The following is a 13,601-nucleotide window of genomic DNA, read 5'->3' on the forward strand; positions in this document are numbered from 1 at the left end:
TTCTCAAGATTTGAGTTGTTATTGTGAACTGGTGGAGTCTGTGTTCTCTGATTGTACTGCCGTTGCGGTGGTGGGATGTATTGTTGTGTAGGTGGAACATAGGGCTGCTTGTTCTGTTGGCTCTGCCCTTGATTAAAACCGCTCGAACCTCCTTGACCTCCCCATGAGAAATTAGGGTGGTGCCTCCAACCTGGGTTGTAGGTGTTCGAATATGGGTTAAAGTTCCTATTGTTCCCATGTCCTACATAAAAAACGGAAGCAGGGTTATGTGGACAATTATCATAGATATGGTTTTCACTGCAAAATGAACAAATGAGATCGTTGACTTGGCAAACAGGGGCAGGAGTGCAATAATCCGACTGCACAGGTTGTATCGGCGTGGCTAATGGATTTTTTATTCCCAATGCCATCTCTTTCAGCCTCTGGTTCATTGTAACCATATCTTTTTGCATCGAGGTCGCAATGTCCAGAGCCAAAACTCCAGCTGGATCTTGCTTCTTTGGTGCTGCCCTAGATCTTTGTGAACACCATAGTTCGTTGTGTGAAGCTAAGTCATTTAGGATGTCAACTATCTCGTTGAATGTCTTCTTTGTAAAGGCTCCGTTGGCAGCATTGTTTAGCATCATCTTAGTAGGATGATCAAAACCTCTAAAGAAATGTTCTATCTGGATGCATGCCGGCAAGCCATGGTTCGGACATTTCCTGATTAGTTCTTTAAATCTCTCCCACGCCTCGTGAACAGGTTCACGATCATATTGTCTAAAGGAGATGATCTCCTCTCTGATATCAGCATGGTGAGTAGGTGGAAAGAATTTTGTTAAGAACTTCTCCACTAACGACCCCCATGTGGTGATGGATCCCGGTGGAAATGCATTGAGCCATGCTCTAGCTTGGTCCTTCAAAGAAAATGGAAAAAGTGTTAGTCTCAGAGCATCGTCTGTTATACCAGGTAATCGAAATGCATTTGCAATTTGAATGAATGATTTCAGATGATCATGTGGATCCTCATGTTCCTGCCCTCCAAAATGTCCAATTGTCTGCAACATTTGGAACATCATTGGTTTAAGCTCAAAGTTTGCGTGGGCTGGAATAGGGTTGACTATCCCTGAATCAAAGTTCTGAAAAGCCGTGGCGGCATATTCTCGCATTGCCACGTCTCTGTTGTCCGCCATCTGGATATGGTTGAATTCATCATTTCTCGCATGATCCCTCATATTACCGTTAACAGCAGGTGGATCAACCGGATCACGAGGTGGAATATCTGCCATTGATGTGCTCGTACTCTCTACCTCACTTTCAGGACTGATTTCACCTTCTCTCTCTTTTTTCTTTTCTAGTTGTTTTCGAGGTCTTTGCTCCTTTCGAGTTTTTCGAAGGGTCCGCTCAATCTCAGGGTCAAGGGGTAGAAGAAAAGATCTTGTGCTCATGCACTTTAACGTACCCTTGTGAGATAAACGACCAAAAATATAGAACAAAAACGGTGGATGGAGATTACACCCAACAACAATTCTCAAAAATAAAAACTAAAAGAATTTGAAAATAATTTTAAAACTAAAGTCCTCGGCAACGGCGCCAAAAACTTGACTGGGGCGTTTATGCTGAACGCACGCGCTAAGCGTGGTAACAATTATATAGATGCAAGCGCACACCTGTCAGAGTAATATAAAATGGACGAAGTATCCAAGTATCGATCCTCAAGGACTTCTAAACAATTTCCAAACTCTAAAGTTTTAAAGAATAGTGAATGTTGGAATGAGTGATTCTTGTAAAATGGGAAGTGGTCACAAATAATGGTTTGGATTTGGGATTTGGACTTAGAATGATAAAACCTAGCCCGAATTACTTCAAGTTAGCCATCAAAGAATCAAGGACATGCTAAGGACAATATGCATTTTACTTTAGAAACTAACGACTACGCTTCTCACTTTACTTATGTCTAAGCAAGTTCAAAGTCCTAAGACATTCCCTAATATGTCTATTATGAGAGATATCTTATTTTTAGGATGGAAATAGTCGCAACCTCGGGTTAAGGTCCTATGTCTAGGCTACTTAAGCGGAACCCTTATGTCTAAGGCGCTCCCCTCCTCGGTTTAACCACTCAACAATGCAAATAAGCAACCTTTTCAGTATTGACTTGTTAAGACTTACAGTGGCCTTCTCTAAATCCTAACTTTTTGGGAAAACATGTTGAGCAATGAATGGAAAGTAAAAACACTACTTCTTAGCAACCCTTTTTAGACATAAAAGGCTAACTATCCATAACCGGGCTAGAGACGGGAATTTAGAAAGACATATTGAAGAAAATACAGCAAGTAAAATGGTTGAATGTGGAATGCATGTGTGAAAAACAAAAGTTACTAACGGAGAGTTTTTATCGGGATTGAGAGCTTCGCCCTTCTCTTTCAAGCAAGGGGGAGTGTCACGTGCTCTTTCCTCCAAAAACACAACTCTCTTAACTAAAAATAAAGTAAAGGCAAAGGGAAGATAAGCAAAGTGCTGGATTTTTATATATTTGAATAAGTAGAAAATAACTAAGTACAAATGGAAACAAAACAAAGCTCAATAAAAGAATGTAAAGTAGTCGGGATTTAAAAACCAAAAGCAACTAATGAAAGCAACTCAAAAGTACTTAGAAAGCAACAAAGAAACACTAAAAATGATCAAGAGAAGGAAGCAAGGCTTGATGAATTTGGTGGAGAAGTTGCTGGAATTTATAGCTGTGCAGAATTGGTTAGGTAGGTCCTAAAACGATGGTGAATCACCCATTTCCAACTCTTTTGACTGACCAAATCGTGCTCAAACTGATAGTGGAACACTTCTTCTACACGTATGCATCGGTTGGAACCACCAAAACGCATTGGAAGACGCGTTTCATTAAGGGCAAAGTTGGAAGAAAACCTGTTTTTCTGCAGGCATCCCAGGCGCCTGGCGCCTCCCATGATACTTTTTCGTCTTTTTGCTTCTTTTGATTAATTTGCACTCTCAAATGGTCCTAAAATGTCATAAATACAATATAAGCCATCCACAAACCATAGTATATGAATTTTGCATGAATTGGAACTCAAACGATCGAGAAAAATCCGAAACAAAGCTGAAACATAGTAAAAACAGCATCTAAAACCTTCTTTTTACGCATGTAAACAAGCGTAATCACTTCTCACTTGACTTATGTCTAAGTAAGTTCAAAGTCCTAAGACATTCCCTAATATGTCTATTATGAGAGATATCTTAGTTTTAGGATGGAAATAGTCGCAACCTCGGGTTAAGGTCCTATGTCTAGGCTACTTAAGCGGAACCCTTATGTCTAAGGCGCTCCTCTCCTCGGTTTAACCACTCAACAATGCAAATAAGCAACCTTTTCAGTATTGACTTGTTAAGACTTACAGTGGCCTTCTCTAAATCCTAACTTTTTGGGAAAACATGTTGAGCAATGAATGGAAAGTAAAAACACTACTTCTTAGCAACCCTTTTTAGACATAAAAGGCTAACTATCCATAACCGGGCTAGAGACGGGAATTTAGAAAGACATATTGAAGAAAATACAGCAAGTAAAATGGTTGAATGTGGAATGCATGTGTGAAAAACAAAAGTTAACTAACGGAGAGTTTTTATCGGGATTGAGAGCTTCGCCCTTCTCTTTCAAGCAAGGGGGAGTGTCACGTGCTCTTTCCTCAAAAAACACAACTCTCTTAACTAAAAATAAAGTAAAGGCAAAGAGAGAATAAGCAAAGTGCTAGATTTTTATATATTTGAATAAGTAGAAAATAACTAAGTACAAATGGAAACAAAACAAAGCTCAATAAAAGAATGTAAAGTACTCGGGATTTAAAAACCAAAAGCAACTAATGAAAGCAACTCAAAAGTACTTAGAAAGCAACAAAGAAACACTAAAAATGATCAAGAGAAGGAAGCAAGGCTTGATGATTTTGGTGGAGAAGTTGCTGGAATTTATAGCTGTGCAGAATTGGTTAGGTAGCTCCTAAAACGATGGTGAATAACCCATTTCCAACTCTTTTGACTGACCAAATCGTGCTCAAACTGATAGTGGAACACTTCTTCTACACGTATGCATCGGTTGGAACCACCAAAACGCATTGGAAGACGCGTTTCATTAAGGGCAAAGTTGGAAGAAAACCTGTTTTTCTGCAGGCTTCCCAGGCGCCTGGCGCCTCCCATGTAAGTTTTTCCGTCTTTTTGCTTCTTTTGATTAATTTGCACTCCCAAATGGTCCTAAAATGTCATAAATACAATATAAGCCAACCACAAACCATAATATATGAATTTTGCATGAATTGGAACTCAAACGATTGCGAAAAAATCCGAAACAAAGCTGAAACATTGTAAAAACAGCATCTAAAACCTTCTTTTTACGCATGTAAACAAGCGTAATCACACCCCCAAACTTAACTTTTTGCTTGTCCTCAAGCAAAACTTAGCAACTTTAATCAGCTTTCTAACACATGGACAAGGAAAAGCAAAAGCAACCGAGATGTTCAATCATAAATTGTCTCAAGGAAAAGATGTCAAAGCCTACCATTCTATTGCCTTTGTAAACTTAGTCACTATAAACCAAGTTTGAAATGATAAAAACTTTTTCTTTCAAAATCTTTTTTCTCTTTCAAAAACAGAAAACGTTTTCAAATACCCCTAAGGAATCTGCACACTCCCTTCTTACACTAAGACTTTTACATCTGAAAGACCGGCTACTAGCCCCTGAGGTTTCCACACACTAACATCGGTTTCAACCACAGCTACTCGTAGAAAGACTTTGAAACTAACAGCTAGGTCATAAAACGACGACAATGAGAAACACGAAGTCACTTATCACCATCCTTACTGCTATTTTCAAAGTCAACACCCAACCTAAAACTAAATGGGTGTCTACAGTAGGACTCGGAAATCATAACTACATTTTCTTTAACTCTCATTGTTTTTACCACTCTTTTCTTTCTAACACAAGTCTTTTCCCCGCTCTTATTTTCTCTCAACAAGACTCTTTTTACTCTTTTGCAAATTTTTTTTTTCTTTCTTCTGTTTTGTGTTTTTTTTTCCTTTTCAACACTTTCTTTTTTTAATAGCATTTGTTTTTCCAACTGACTCTTTTTCAAAAGAAAATAGCATGATTTTTCAAATATAAATAACACTTTATCTTTCTGAAACAACGACTCACACAACGACTGTCCCCCCCAAACTTAAGAGAGACAGTGTCCTCACTGGGAAAAGACTTTTGCATTGGATGAAAAAGGCTTAACAATAAAAAGGACAAGGACTTCCTATATAGGGGCAAAGAAAAAGCTTAAAGTTTGTAAAGATCAAAAAGACATAAAAGAAAATGAGTTTATCACATAAACAAAGGAAATAGCTCCAAGCTTAGTTAGGCATAGAACAGAAAACTCAACAATCTCTTATAATCATCATCGACATGAAATCACATGCACAGCACAGATGCTTCAAAATAGGCATGTGAAAAGCTAAACTAAGGTTAAGTGAAGGCATACTTTAAGTGATCAGAAGATAAACGATACTAATTTATTCATGCTTCAACTGAGCTCGAAACATAATCAATACAAAAAAAAAACATGCGTAGTAATGCTAGAATATGCAAACTACGTCATTAACCAAAAGAGGAAAACACAAAAAATAGTAAAGAAGGAACCTCCCCTTCATGAAGTCGGAGGTTGTGGACTAGGATCAGTGTCAGTACTGGGAGATGGATGACCAAGGATAGCAGCTAGCGCTGGAGGCCATGAAGGTAAAACCGCAAAATCCAATGAAGCCCTTAAGTTGTAGATATGTTGCACGACTTCTCAAACCTGATCTCGCAGCTGGTGGTTCTCCTCTCGAAGACGACGGATCTCCGATGTAGGAGACATCCCAGTACCTTCCCTTCTTTGTAACGCATGGGCGATAATACGCCGAATATTCTTCTCTTCCACAATTGGGGCATCTCTCTTAATTTGATCCTCAGGGAGCTGTACACCTTGTCGCAAGCATAAAGAAGTGACCAAACGTGGGTGATAAAGCTTACCACGTGTCCGGTGGGCACACTCATGGATACTGGTATTGATCAATTCTCCATAATTCACATCTATGCCCTTTAGCATGGCATAAACCAGCAATGCCCTATCCTGAGTGACATGCTCATCATGCTCCGTTGGCAGAATTCTGTTTTTGACTATGTATAACCATCCTGCAGCAGCTAGGGAAACATCCTCGGGTTTTAGTCGTACCTTGCCATGAGTAGTCAAATCCCAAGTGGCAGAGGGCTTCCCAACACATTCTAGAGCCTCATCAAGCTGTTCCAGAGTCGGAGTCACTAACATCTTATTGCCCACAGCATCTCTGATATTCTCAATGTTGAAGGTGTAGTTGATCTGAGTGGCATCAAACCGTATTTCCTTCCCGCGCACTATGGCTATATGTGACTGGGGATGGACTGCAGCATAGAATTCTCTGACTAACTCCAAAGCCTCACATTGTATGGGCTGAATGAGTGGTCTCCATTCTTTGTCTATGGCGGTCTCCCTCCAATCATCAGGCATATCTCCTAGGGTGAGATCAAATCCCAATTCTGTCATAATCTTACGGGATTTCATTAATGAAGTTCGAGTGGCTAAATTTGCTGCGTTCCATTTCGTCTCGACCTTCTCTCCCTCAGACAAGTCCAGTTCAATTGTATCAACTGGCCCAGGTGCCACTATCTTCTTCTTAGCTTCAGCTGCTTTAGCTTTCGCAGCTCTCGTTTTAGGTTCATTCACGGGCACTGTTGGCTTCTTAGCCTGAACTGCACGTCGTTTTGAACTCTTTTTCTCCTGCCTCTTGTATTGAAACATTTCCCTTATCGTCTGCGTGTCCTCAGGATCTTCTTCGCTGGTAGGTTCTTGAGTACTATTCTCCCCAACCTTGGATCTACCTGTATCACACCCAAGCGGGTTAACTGTATTAGAAGGAATAGTGTGAGCATCCCTTACCCCTGGTAGAGTGGCCATCGGTGTGACATACTCATCCGTTGCCAATGGAGTAGATCCAGTTGCCCCAGTAGGCAACTCTTGGTGACTACAAAATGCTCCTTCTGTAGGTGTATCCAATGGGGAAGGTTCCTGAGTATCTGTTCTCACCACTTCGTTCTCGGTACCCTCTGTTTCTGGCATATTTGAACAATGTCCTCGTGAAACCAGTAGAAAATCATCATTACCATCTTCCGGTGTAATAATCAATGGAGATAAATAAAACTCCTCCTCGTCCCTGTTCTCCATAGATGAATCCTTAGGCGTCAGACGCCTACTACTCCCATCTTCCTCAATTTCTGGGTCTATCATCACCTCCTTGCCCTTCCTCTTTTGCCCTATCGAAACCCCGGGCTCTAGCCTATGGCTGTGGCTCTTCTCTTGCTCTCCTCCATGCTCATCTCCTGCATCCATTGGCATATTGGTTGGGGTTGGCATCCTAGGAGGCTCTAAGGGTTTTAGTTGTCCCATGTTGAAAGTACTCGATATGTTAGGGTTCAATTAGGGTGCTTGAGGTCCTCTTTCTAGGAATGGAAGTTGAGCTGGTGGGGGAACCCTAGGTGAAAGCATCCCATAATTGGTTGGAGGTACCCAATGACCCATTCCATAATAAGGTGGAAGGTTAGGAAATAGAGTAGATAGGTTTGGCATTCCATAGGGATGAACACTAGCTGGAATTTGCATTTGGGACAAGGGAAAATGATAGGAAGGAACCGGGTTAAACATAAACGGTTGGTACATACCCGGATTGATCATTGGAGGAAGTTGTTGAGGATTTTCAGCCCTAAACTCACTGTTTTGAGGTATATTAAAGGTGGGTAGTTGCTGAAAATTAACATAACCATGTGGGCTCATTATAGGATGTTGTGTAGGAGCTTGGGATGGAGGACATTCAAATGTTTGAAGCGGGTTTCCTCCCCTAACAGCAGCTAGCCTAGAATCTGAACCCATGTGGTGTTGGAAGTTCTCCAATGGTGGAAAAGGAATGCTTGTGGCATTTGGAGCTTGAGTGGAAGAGGTAGGAAGTGAAGTATGTTGAGAAGAGGAAGCCATAGATGTAAGAAAATGCTGGAAATTTCTTCTTCTCTTTGGTGGTGGCTGAAAATCGAAAACAAGGGTGATGAAGGGAGTGGGTTTTTGCCGAAAAAACAAGGGGAAGAAGAGAGTTGTGTGGGTTTTGGTGGAGTTGTAAAGCTTAGGCAATGGGTCTATTTAAAGCTTTCCCCAAACTAAATCCTAAATGGAAAGGGATTGACATTTAAGTTCAACCAAGTTTCCTAAACCTAAAAGGAAAAGAAAACAAATTTGAATACAAAATAGGATTAGAGAAACAAAATTTGAGTTTGAAGAGAAGTTCTTAAAGCTAAATCATAGAGGATTAATGTTTGACCCAAAATAAAGCCCATGCTATCGAAAATTAAAACCCAAACCGTGAAGGAAAACGAAATTCGAACTGCTGGAAAACAGGGCAGGCGCCAGGCGCCTGCGTAAAATTTTTTCAATGTTTTTTTTTTTTTTTTTTTTCATTCTTTCTTTTTGTTTTTCAACGTTTTCCAAAAACATTCTTAATAAGCGAAACTTTTTATAATTAGACAAAAAGAATGTAAGATACAAAAATTTCCTTCCTCTACTTTTGTTCTTTCCAAACGGATAAGAAGGAAAAACATTTTTCGCAAACATTTATTGACCTGAAAGTTGAATAGAGGTTTTTCCTCTATCCACTGGTTCTCCAAAATACGGCTTAAGTCTCTGCCCATTTACTTTAAAAACATTTCCTTTAGAGTCAACTAGATCCACTGCCCCATATGGGTAGACTTTAAAAATTTGAAAGGGACCAGACCATCTAGACTTAAGTTTTCCAGGGAAAAGTTTCAACCTAGAGTTGAATAACAGAACCAGATCACCTTCTTGAAGATTGTTCGGCCGAAGACGCCTATCATGCCACTGTTTAGTTTTTTCCTTAAACAACTTAGCATTCTCATAAGAAAAGTGCCTGTGTTCTTCTAATTCCAACAATTGTAACTTCCTCGCTTCACCTGCAGCCAACAAATCAAAATTTAATTTCTTAGTAGCCCAAAATGCTTTATATTCTAGCTCAAGAGGCAAATGACATGCTTTTCCAAAGATTAGCCTATAGGGGGACATGCCGAGGGGAGTCTTAAATGTTGTCCTATATGCCCAAAGTGAATCATCAAGCTTAAAAGACCAATCCCTACGGTTAAGATTTACAGTTTTTTCTAAAATGTTTTTTATCTCCCTATTAGATATTTCGGCTAACCCATTCGACTGAGGATGATATGCTGTTGCAACCCTATGACGCACATTGTATTTAGTCAGTAACTTCTGCATAGACCTATTCACAAAATGAGCCCCCCCATCGCTTATCAGACAACGCGGGGTTCCATAACGCGTAAAAATGTGCTTTTGCAGAAAACGAATAACAACTTTGGAATCATTGGTAGCAGTTGCAATTGACTGGGCGTTTATGCTGAACGCACGCGCTAAGCGTGGTAACAATTATATAGATGCAAGCGCACACCTGTCAGAGTAATATAAAATGGACGGAGTATCCAAGTATCGATCCTCAAGGACTTCTAAACAATTTCCAAACTCTAAAGTTTTAAAGAATAGTGAATGTTGGAATGAGTGATTCTTGTAAAATGGGAAGTGGTCACAAATAATGGTTTGGATTTGGGATTTGGACTTATAATAATAAAACCTAGCCCGATTTACTTCAAGTTAGCCAACAAAGAATCAAGGACATGCTAAGGATAATATGTATTTTACTTTAGAAACTAACGACTACGCTTCTCACTTTACTTATGTCTAAGCAAGTTCAAAGTCCTAAGACATTCCCTAATATGTCTATTATGAGATATATCTTAGTTTTAGGATGGAAATAGTCGCAACCTCGGGTTAAGGTCCTATGTCTAGGCTACTTAAGCGGAACCCTTATGTCTAAGGCGCTCCTCTCCTCGGTTTAACCACTCAACAATGCAAATAAGCAACCTTTTCAGTATTGACTTGTTAAGACTTACAGTGGCCTTCTCTAAATCCTAACTTTTTGGGAAAACATGTTGAGCATTGAATGGAAAGTAAAAACACTACTTCTTAGCAACCCTTTTTAGACATAAAAGGCTAACTATCCATATCCAGGCTAGAGACGGGAATTTAGAAAGACATATTGATGAAAATACAGCAAGTAAAATGGTTGAATGTGGAATGCATGTGTGAAAAACAAAAGTTAACTAACGGAGAGTTTTTATCGGGATTGAGAGCTTCGCCCTTCTCTTTCAAGCAAGGGGGAGTGTCACGTGCTCTTTCCTCCAAAAACACAACTCTCTTAACTAAAAATAAAGTAAAGGCAAAGAGAGAATAAGCAAAGTGCTAGATTTTTATATATTTGAATAAGTAGAAAATAACTAAGTACAAATGGAAACAAAACAAAGCTCAATAAAAGAATGTAAAGTACTCGGGATTTAAAAACCAAAAGCAACTAATGAAAGCAACTCAAAAGTACTTAGAAAGCAACAAAGAAACACTAAAAATGATCAAGAGAAGGAAGCAAGGCTTGATGATTTTGGTGGAGAAGTTGCTGGAATTTATAGCTGTGCAGAATTGGTTAGGTAGGTCCTAAAACGATGGTGAATCACCCATTTCCAACTCTTTTGACTGACCAAATCGTGCTCAAACTGATAGTGGAACACTTCTTCTACACGTATGCATCAGTTGGAACCACCAAAACGCATTGGAAGACGCGTTTCATTAAGGGCAAAGTTGGAAGAAAAACTGTTTTTTTGCAGGCACGCAGGCGCCTGGCGCCTCCCATGAAGCTTTTTTCGTCTTTTTGCTTCTTTTGATTAATTTGCACTCCCAAATGGTCCTAAAATGTCATAAATACAATATAAGCCAACCACAAACCATAATATATGAATTTTGCATGAATTGGAACTCAAACGACCGAGAAAAATCCGAAACAAAGCTGAAACATTGTAAAAACAGTATCTAAAACCTTCTTTTTACGCATGTAAACAAGCGTAATCACACCCCCAAACTTAACTTTTTGCTTGTCCTCAAGCAAAACTTAGCAACTTTAATCAGCTTTCTAACACATGGACAAGGAAAAGCAAATGCAACCGAGATGTTCAATCATAAATTGTCTCAGGGAAAAGATGTCAAAGCCTACCATTCTATTGCCTTTGTAAACTTAGTCACTATAAACCAAGTTTGAAATGATAAAAACTTTCTCTTTCAAAATCTTTTTTTCTCTTTCAAAAACAGAAAACGTTTTCAAATACCCCTAAGGAATCTACACACTCCCTCTTTACACTAAGACTTTTACATCTGACAGACCGGCTACTAGCCCCTGAGTTTTCCACACACTAACATCGGTTTCAACCACAGCTACTCGTATAAAGACTTTGAACTAACAGCTAGGTCATAAAACGACGACAATGAGAAACACGAAGTCACTTATCACCATCTTTACTGCTATTTTCAAAGTCATCACCCAACCTAAAACTAAATGGGTGTCTACAGTAGGACTCGGGAATCATAAATACATTTTCTTTAACTCTCATTGTTTTTACCGCTCTTTTCTTTCTAACACAAGTCTTTTCCCCACTCTTATTTTCTCTCAACAAGACTCTTTGTACTCTTTTGCAACTTTTTTCTTTCTTTCTTTCGTTTTTATTTTTTTAGCTAAGTGCTTTTTCAACATTTTCTTTCTTTCCAACTGACTCTTTTTCAAAAGAAAATAGCATGATTTTTTTTTAAATATAAATAACACCTTATCTTTCTGAAACAACGAGTGACACAACGACTGTCCCCCCCAAACTTAAGAGAGACAGTGTCCTCACTGGGAAAAGACTTTTGCATCAGATGAAAAAAAGGCTTAACAGTAAAAAGGACAAGGACTTCCTATATAGGGGCAAAGAAAAAGCTTAAAGTCTGTAAAGATCAAAAAGACATAAAAGAAAATGAGTTTATCACATAAACAATGGAAATAGCTCAAACCTTAGTCAGACATAGAACAGAAAACTCAACAATCTCTTATAATCATCATCGACATGAAATCACATGCACAACACAGATGCTTCAAAATAGGCATGTGAAAAGCTAAACTAAGGTTAAGTGAAGGCATACTTTAAGTGATCAGAAGATAAACGATACTAATTTATTCATGCTTCAACTGAGCTCGAAACATAATCAATACAAAAAAACATGCGTAGTAATGCTAGAATATGCAAACTACGTCATTAACCAAAAGAAGAAAACACAAAAAATAGCAAAGAAGGAACCTCCCCTTCATGAAGTCGGAGGTTGTGGACTAGGATCAGTGTCAGTACTGGGAGATGGATGACCAAGGATAGCAGCTAGCGCTGGAGGCCATGAAGGTAAAACCGCAAAATCCAATGAAGCCCTTAAGTTGTAGATATGTTGCACGACTTCTCGAACCTGAGAGTTTTCGAAATGCTGGAAAAACAGGGCAGGCGCCAGGCGCCTGCGTGATTTATTTATTTATTTTTTTTCAACGTTTTTTAAAAACATTCTCTTAATAAGAAAATCTTTATAATGAAACAAAGAGAAAATACAAGATACAAAGACTTCCTTCCTTTACTTTTGTTCTTTCAAAAACGGATAAGAAGGAAAAAACATTTTTCGCAAAAATTTATTGACCTGAAAGTTGAATAGAGGTTTTTCCTCTATCCACTGGTTCTCCAAAATACGGCTTAAGTCTCTGCCCATTTACTTTAAAAACATTTCCCTTAGAGTCAACTAGATCCACTGCCCCATATGGGTAGACTTTAAAAATTTGAAAGGGACCAGACCATCTAGACTTAAGTTTTCCAGGGAAAAGTTTCAACCTAGAGTTGAATAACAGAACCAGATCACCTTCTTGAAGATTGTTCGGCCGAAGACGCCTATCATGCCACTGTTTAGTTTTTTCCTTAAACAACTTAGCATTCTCATAAGAAAAGTGCCTGTGTTCTTCTAATTCCAACAATTGTAACTTTCTCGCTTCACCTGCAGCCAACAAATCAAAATTTAATTTCTTAGTAGCCCAAAATGCTTTATATTCTAGCTCAAGAGGCAAATGACATGCTTTTCCAAAAACTAGCCTATAGGGGGACATGCCGAGGGGAGTCTTAAATGCTGTCCTATATGCCCAAAGTGAATCATCAAGCTTAAAAGACCAATCCCTACGGTTAAGATTTACAGTTTTTTCTAAAATGTTTTTTATCTCCCTATTAGATATTTCGGCTAACCCATTCGACTGAGGATGATATGCTGTTGCAACCCTATGACGCACATTGTATTTAGTCAGCAACTTTTGCATCGACCTATTCACAAAATGAGCCCCCCCATCGCTTATCAGACAACGTGGGGTTCCATAACGCGTAAAAATGTGCTTTTGCAGAAAACGAATGACAACTTTGGAATCATTGGTAGCAGTTGCAATGGCTTCTATCCATTTCGAAACATAATCTACTGCTAACAATATATAAAGCTTACCATTAGAAGATGGAAATGGACCCATAAAATCTATACCCCACATATCAAATATTTCAATCTCCAGGATCGGGGTTTGAG

At 39.0% G+C, this 13,601-nt stretch overlaps 1 non-coding gene across 1 annotated transcript; it reads left to right on the forward strand.

Annotated features, from left to right (window-relative positions):
• The first annotated feature begins 681 nt into the window (after positions 1–681).
• Positions 682–788, forward strand: LOC148210949 (small nucleolar RNA R71). The gene has a single exon (XR_015792027.1). It is a non-coding gene; the product is annotated as a small nucleolar RNA R71 (small nucleolar RNA).
• The last annotated feature ends 12,813 nt before the right edge of the window (positions 789–13,601 follow it).

The sequence above is a fragment of the Momordica charantia genome, assembly GCF_013281855.1.
Source record: "Momordica charantia cultivar OHB3-1 chromosome 6 unlocalized genomic scaffold, Mcharantia_2.0 BLBB01000006.1, whole genome shotgun sequence".
NCBI lineage: Eukaryota > Viridiplantae > Streptophyta > Magnoliopsida > Cucurbitales > Cucurbitaceae > Momordica > Momordica charantia.